The 7,684-nt window shown below is 43.0% G+C and overlaps 1 pseudogene; it reads left to right on the top strand.

Moving 5' to 3' along the window:
• Positions 1-1,427: 1,427 nt before the first annotated feature.
• LOC124036088 lies at positions 1,428-7,100 on the top strand (annotated as a pseudogene).
• The last annotated feature ends 584 nt before the right edge of the window (positions 7,101-7,684 follow it).

Here is a 7,684-nt window from a genome sequence, read left to right as displayed (position 1 = left end):
GCCCCATTCTACACACAGCCTAAATTATAGGCACTGAACCATTTACAGGACAATAATGAAAGTAGCATATAGGATACAACCCTATGACAGAGTGAATACATGTAGAGCGTTTGTAGACTTTAAGAAAAAAAAAAAATTAAGTGACAGTTTCATCAGTACGTGCTTAAAGAAAGTCATATCGCAAAGATCACAGATGACAGTGCCCATCAAGTCTATGACGATAGAGAATGAATTGTAAGCACCAAAGTGTGTTCGTCAAAATAATATCTGAGAATTTCAGTTGTTGAACATAATACTTGTATTTGCAATAGCAATTTATGATATATGCAGTTGAAGATTATTTCATGTACCAACACTACATGTAGGACGGACATAATACATTTCCACAGAGGCATTTTTCAGCTCTGATTTTCCCACTCAGAATCCAGAAAGGATATGACAATGGGGCCAGCACACGACGTAATACACCCTTACAACCATCTCATTTTTGATCTTCTTGACTTGGTATCTGGTAAACTGCTGTTAGGGGTTAGTGTACTCCAGTAAAAAAGGGTTGGTTTAGATTAAAAACGATTTCCCTGTGTCCTTGTTCATAGGGGCGTGAGAGACTAGTCAGTGGTAGAATTGAGTTGGCTCAAACACCCACAGACCCACAAGGTTGAGGTTACTCATGGACAGTAATTAGTAAAACATAAATGTTTTTTTTTTTGCATTGTGTCTTCCATCTGTCCAAGAATAGGATCCTACGTGTTAGGAAATATTTGTTCCCATACATACAAAGGAGGATGTCTCTCCTCATACCTCTGGCACTTAGTCAGACTGTGTAAAAACTTTAGATGGGGCCGGCAAAGGAGTTCCATTGACTAAGCACCACGGAGACCAATCAGGAGAGAATACATACAGGTCAAGGGTGCCAATTGAAAGTCAAGGGGTGTGTCTGTGCCTTTTGGATTACTCTCTTGCAAACAGAGAACCCCTGTGGTTCAAGTCAAGAGCTACCCTTCCCCTTTCAGTCTGCTCTGCACATGTCTGAAAGTGACCGAGCCAGCAGCCAAGAGAGTTTTTCATAGTATTTCATAAAAAAATATACATGTATGAATGGATGTAAAATGTTTATGTATTAGATCCAGTACAATGGCATAACTATAGTCCATTGACTATACAAGAGTAGTCAGTGGACATTCTGAACTTTGTTTGAAGTCAGTAGGTCACATGACCAAGGAGCTATTGAAATTAGAATGTTTGTTTGAAAAATTCATGTAAAAACGTGTGAGATGAAAATGGACAAACTAAAGGTTTTGCAATGTGTAGGCCCACTGAGTGTACATTCTGAACCTTGTTGAAGTCAGTAGGTCATATGACCAAAGAGCTATTGAAATTCAAAAATGTAAATAAATCATTTTAAATAGTGCGAGACATTAAAAAGTGTGTGCAAAATGTGTCTATGCCATCGGGTTATCAAGAACCAGTTTTGAAAGTTTTAGGAGTAATGGTTAAAGAGCTATTGAAATGAGAAAAATTAGATTTGTCACTATGTTGACGGTACCTAACTGCTGTTGTTAAACGTAAGTAAAACTACAGGCGAATATCCTACCTGAAACTGGTTTTTACCTCGGTTGTAAAATGATATATAATTGCATGAAATGCGTTTATAAAAGGCCAAATTTTTCCCGGACCCCTAGGCTACTAAAAAATGTTACCCATGTACGCAAGTTTTGTAAGTGCCTCTACTGCTCTATGCCACTAGGGTAATGCGATGTTAAAAAATATATATAATCATGTATGCCTTGACTACGAGTACTTCAGCTCCCCAGGTCACACCCATTTCGTGCTCACTTTTTGTTCCGTAGCCTCCCGATTTGCACATTTAAGCACTGATTGTCAGTGTATGTACCTTACCTGTAGGTAGGCTTTATGTGACTGATAACATGTGCAGAATATGTTCCAAAATAAAACGTTTAACGGAGTTAAGAACATATCGTAAACTCACTCCACAACGAGCTTGAAATGTCACGGATTGAGCAGTCCAATTGGTACTGTTTGGGTGGCTCAACCCGTTGGAAAGTTGTCAAAGAGGGCTGTCACGATATGTTCATAAGTCCGTTACACATGGCATTTCTATTTAATGTTTGTACATGTTGGCACATATGATGTACATGTTATCAGTGCGAAGCAGAGGTTCACTGGTTGAGACCAGTATGGGGCAGTCGTACAGTGGAGGTTAACTTGAAGAAGAATGGTGACGAAGGAGATGACAGCCGGTTTACGATCCCGTAACCAATTGTGCTATTGTGTTTTTGTAAACATTTCACTGTAAATTCGGTATTCGGCGCATGTGACAAATAAAATGAGATTTGAACTTAACCCCCTTTACACACGATACCGCTCCGTTCTGCTGATCGAGGGACTGAGCTCATTGATCCAGAGAGGAAATCAAGCACATAACATTTTGATTACAACTGCTGGGACTAGTTTGATTATTTCAATGTAAATATAATCTCCTATAGGCCTACATACAGTATTTTGAAATACACTTTGAGTTTTTAACATCCTAATACCTATCAACATTGGATGTTATACCATTTATATTTAAATTATTTTGTACCAATTCCTCAAGATAGAGGTATGAAGCGTACTTAGAACTAGGATAAATGTAGCCTCTATACCTATTTGTGTGTACAATAACAAATAAACATAGGACGTCACTATAAATAAATGTTCTTCTTATGCAACATACAAATGTATGTATATGTGTGATAGATTATAGACTGAGCTAGACGCATCTACATCCGTTTTAAACACTAACGGTTGGGGTTCTTGAACGTTCTCCATAATTCCTCACCCGATGTCAACGCCCCGGACCCGAACACCTACAGTCGGATTCTAACACCAGGAAATAAACGGTAAATTGGAAAGAATATTGTAAAATATTGTATTGCCTGTTTTCAGCTAAAAAAAATAGTGCGAGTTAAGCTGTTGTCTAAGTAAACAATAAAGTTGATCTGACAGTGTTGCATCCAATTTCGTACCCACAAATAAACTGTTAATGGCGATAGTACGTTTGGTCTATGTTGTGTTCATGTGCAGTTTGTTGGCAACGATACCCCTAAATCAAAGGTTGTTATTTTAAGGTACAGCTGATAAACCTTTTAAGGTAAATTCAACAGTAGGTCCGACCTACTTGGTACTTTCAACAATACGGATGTCCCCCTTCGCCTCCCCCAGGCTCAAGGGTTGCTGAGAAAAATGTATGTCAGCCGAACTCCTAAGTTTTATTATATTTCAAATATGTGAAAAATTTAATTTTTGTAATTAACCTTTATTTTTACTGTAGACTGTAGCTTTATTACAATGATATTGCTCTCCTTATTACAATGTTATTACTCTCTTTATTACAATGTTATAACTCTCTTTATTACAATGTTATTACTCTCTTTATTACAATGTTATTACTCTCTTTATTACAATGTTATTACTCTCTTTATTACAATGTTATAACTCTCTTTATTACAATGTTATAACTCTCTTTATTACAATGTTATTACTCTCTTTATTACAATGTTATTACTCTCTTTATTACAATGTTATAACTCTCTTTATTACAATGTTATTACTCTTTATTACAATGTTATTACTCTTTATTACAATGTTATTACTCTCTTTATTACAATGTTATTACTCTCTTTATTACAATATTATTACTCTTTATTACAATGTTATTACTCTCTTTATTACAATGTTATTATTCTCTGCCCTTCAGCTGCATATATTTTCCATATCTGCAAGGACACAATGGTGCCAGTACTGTAGACTACATTGATCTTTGAACCAGCGAAACGCCAGCTGAGAGTTGGAGATGCCTCTATTCCGTGCCATGATGGAGCTCAGGGCTGCGAAACGGGTAGTGAGAAAGAGGAAGATTAGAGGACGGGGAAGATGGGAGGAGGATGATGATCATCCTCCCCGACTGACCAAGCTTTGTCTGTGGAACTTGGCGGAGAACATGAAGGAAGTGTGGGTCAAAGACTACGCTGACAACTACATGGATCAGTACTTCTTCAGATATGTCATGGGCCCCTTCACCCTGCTGCGTGAGTCTGTCATAGGAGCTGGAAGGGATTGTGTATGTATATGATGCCATTGGTGGTCATTTGTAAATGTGCACATGTCCACTAGTTACTGGTAAAAGTGTGTGTGTGTGTCTGTGTCCCCTCTCTGTCTGTCTCTTTCTCTAGCGGCTGAGCTGGTAGAGGAGCTCCTGTCTGTCCTGTCCTCCAGGTGTGAGTTGTCCCGTGCGGCACTACACCTCCTGTTGATCCCTCAGCTCAGAACCCTATCTCTTGGGGGCCACTCTGCTCTGGTCACCCCCAGCCTCTGCACCCTCATCGGGATTCGCTGCCAGGTTAGGACAGGCTTTGGTCCCCCTTATAGTATGTGTTACAGTGAGCTCCTAAAGTATTGTGACAGTGACACATTTTTTGTTTTGTTTTGGCTCTGTACTCCAGCACTTTGGATTTGAAATGATATAATGACGGAGGTTAAAGTACAGACTGTTAACTTTAATTTGGGGGTATTTTCATCAATATCGGGTAAACCATTTAGAAACGACAGCACTTTGTATATAGTCCCCCAATTTTATGGGACCAAAAGTATTGGGACAAAAATGTAGTATTTGGTCCCATATTCCTAGCACGCAATGATTACGTCAAGCTTGTGACTCTACAACCTTGTTGGATGCATTTGCTGTTTGTTTTGGTTGTGCTTCAGATTATTTTGTGCCCAATAGAAATTAATTGTAAATAATCTATTGTTTCATTTTGAAGTCACTTATATTGTAAGTAAGAATAGAATATTTAGCAACACTTCTACATTAATTTGGATGCTACCACGATTACGGATAATCCTGAATGAATCGTAAATAATGATGAGTGAGAAAGTTAGACGCACAAATATCATAACCCTAAGACATGCTGCTAACCTCTCACCATGACAATAACAGGGAGGTTAGCGTTTCTGGGAGAGTATGAAATGTATCCCTCTAACTTTCTCACTCATCGTCACTCAGTGCTGGAGTACAGAACCAAAACAACAATAAATGTGTCACTGTCCCAATACTTTTGGAGCTCACTGTATGTATGGGTTCTCCTTCAGAGCCTGCATTCCATGGACCTCTCTGGAGCCCAGCAGGTGTCTGCCCATGTCCAGTGTGACCTACTGGGTTGTCTGCCTTCCCTGCGCTCCCTCTCTCTGGCTGGCACCCCTTGTGACAGACAGGTTGTGGAGATGGTTGCCCGCCATTGCCCCGCGCTGCGCCACCTCGACGTGTCCCGCTGCCACTTCCTGCCCCCCGCAGGCCTGCTCTGCCTGAGAGGTTCCTCCTGCGCCTCCCCACCCCACCTCAGCAGCCTGCTGGCTCTGGATGTGGGCTTTGGGGAGGGGGATGGAGACGGGGTGGCTGCCATGGCCTTCCTCCTGCTCTCCCTGCCGTGGCTGGAGAGAGTGGCAATGGAAGGCCTGGGGGAGGCCTGTGGCCTCATACACAGCAGGGAGTTCGGAGGGACTGAGGAGCTCACAACCAATGAGGGGATGCCCAGTCTCTGGGAGGTGTGGAGGGAGAGGAGGCAGAGTGGGAGGGTCACAGACACAGGCGAGATATCAGGAGCGGATGTGGAGGAAATTGAAGAGGAGGTAAATGACAACTGTTTCTCGTGGGCGAGTGAGGGTGAGAGTGAGGATGAGGGTACAGGTGAGGAGACAAGGGGAGTTGGAGGTGGAAGAGGTGACGCCCAGATGAGAACAAGGAAGGAAATAGAAGAAGACAGTGTTGAGAAAGGAAGAGAAGAGGGAGTGGGGGCAGGGGGTGAGGGCTTTACCTTACGTCTAAGGGAGGCGCAGGGCATGTCTGGTGGGACTCTGGAGGCTGTAAGTCAGCTTTGCCCCGAGCTGCGCTCTATATCACTGGACTGTGAGGAGGATGGGCCTAGCCAGGGGTCTTGTCTGGCTGCAGGCCTGGCCAGGTGGGCAGGCCAGCTGAGGGGACTCTCTGTGCGCTTCACAGGGCCCCTGGATGAGCTGCTACCTGCCCTGCGTGCTATGAAGGGCTCCCTGGTTTCTCTCACCCTGGAAGGGGTAAGAACCAGCTCTCAGACAGACATGCTGGAGCTCCTCCACGCCTGTCCCAGGCTGAGGAGCCTCGTCATCCACGCTGAGCCTCCTTTAGCCCCCCAGGAGGAAGAGGAGGATGAGGAGGACGAGGACAGGGATCTACCCTGTCTACCACAACTGTGCTCTCTCTCCCTAAAGTAGGTCAACTGCTGTACAAATACAGTTAACTCGCTATGCTCTCTCTGTAGGGCGTCATAGGTACGACTCAATGGGCCACATGACAGCTGGATATCTGTATTTAGTGTTGACTTCCCCAGGATGTAAGCACCCCCCCCCCCCCGCTCCCGCTATGGTGTTGCACCATTGTTTAAGCTTCTGTATATCTCTTCCCATTGAAGTTGTGATATCCTGTTCAGTGCTCATCTGTCTCTCTCCTCCAGCTTCTCCTATGACCAGCGCCAGATGAAGACCGTCATGTCCTGGAGGTCTCTGGGGGGTGCTGTGGAGCGTACTATCCGGCTCTCCCCTCCTGGAGAGGGTCTCTCTGGTGGCAGTGCCTTGTCCGCTGGAGCCTGTGTTCCAGAAGCTTCTGAAGCGCCCTGCGGCCCGACCCAACAGCCCTCCACTACAACAACTATGCCACCTCAGCCTTGTCCGCAGTGACGTTTCCATGGAGACGGCGTCGGGCCTGATGACCATCAACAAGCATCTGAGCAGCCTGGACCTGAGAGGCTGCTGGGCAGTGAGCCTGGACAACATGAGGCAGCTACAGAGGACAGCCACCAGGAGGCAACGTTGTATCACTATCACCTGGACATGATGTGCTTTACATCTGCCAGGCAGGGGCACCCTCATTTACACATACTGTGTGTTTGGGGCAAATCCAACACATCACTGAGTACCACTCTTGATATTTTCAAACATGGTGGTGGCTGCATCATGTTATATGTATGCTTGTCATCGGCAAAAACTAGGACGTTTTTTTATTTTTATAAACAGAATAGAGCTAAGCACAGTCAAAATCCTAGAGGATAACCTGGTTCAGTCTGCTTTCCAACAGACACTGGGAGACGACATCACCTTTAAGCAGGACAATAACCTAAAGCATAAGGCCAAATATACACTGGAGTGGCCTAGTTAGAGTTTTGATTTAAGTCAGCTTGACAATGGCTGTCTAGCAATGATCAACAACCAACTTGACAGAGCTTGAAGATTTTTTTTCAAGAAGAATGTGCAAATATTGTGCAAAGTTTCTAGAGACCTACCCAGAAAGACTCACCGCTGTAATCGCTGCCAAAGATGATTCTAACATGAATTGACTCAGGGGTGTGAAGACTTATGTAAATGAGAGTTCTGTATTTAATACATTTGCAAACATTTCTAAAAACATTTACTTTTTCATTATAGGGTATTGTGTGTAGAAGGGTGAGATAAAAATATTTTAAAAACATTTTGAATTCAGACTGTAACAACAAAATGTGGAATAATTCAAGGAGTATGAATATTTTCTGAAGGCACTGCATGTGATCGTGTGAAATTATTTATTTTCAAATACAATCTTTTTGGGCTTAGTTGTGTC

This window comes from Oncorhynchus gorbuscha, linkage group LG05 (assembly GCF_021184085.1).
Source record: "Oncorhynchus gorbuscha isolate QuinsamMale2020 ecotype Even-year linkage group LG05, OgorEven_v1.0, whole genome shotgun sequence".
NCBI classification, from domain to species: domain Eukaryota; kingdom Metazoa; phylum Chordata; class Actinopteri; order Salmoniformes; family Salmonidae; genus Oncorhynchus; species Oncorhynchus gorbuscha.
Note: the sequence above shows the minus strand (reverse complement) of the source record. Positions and strands in the feature narration are given on the sequence as shown.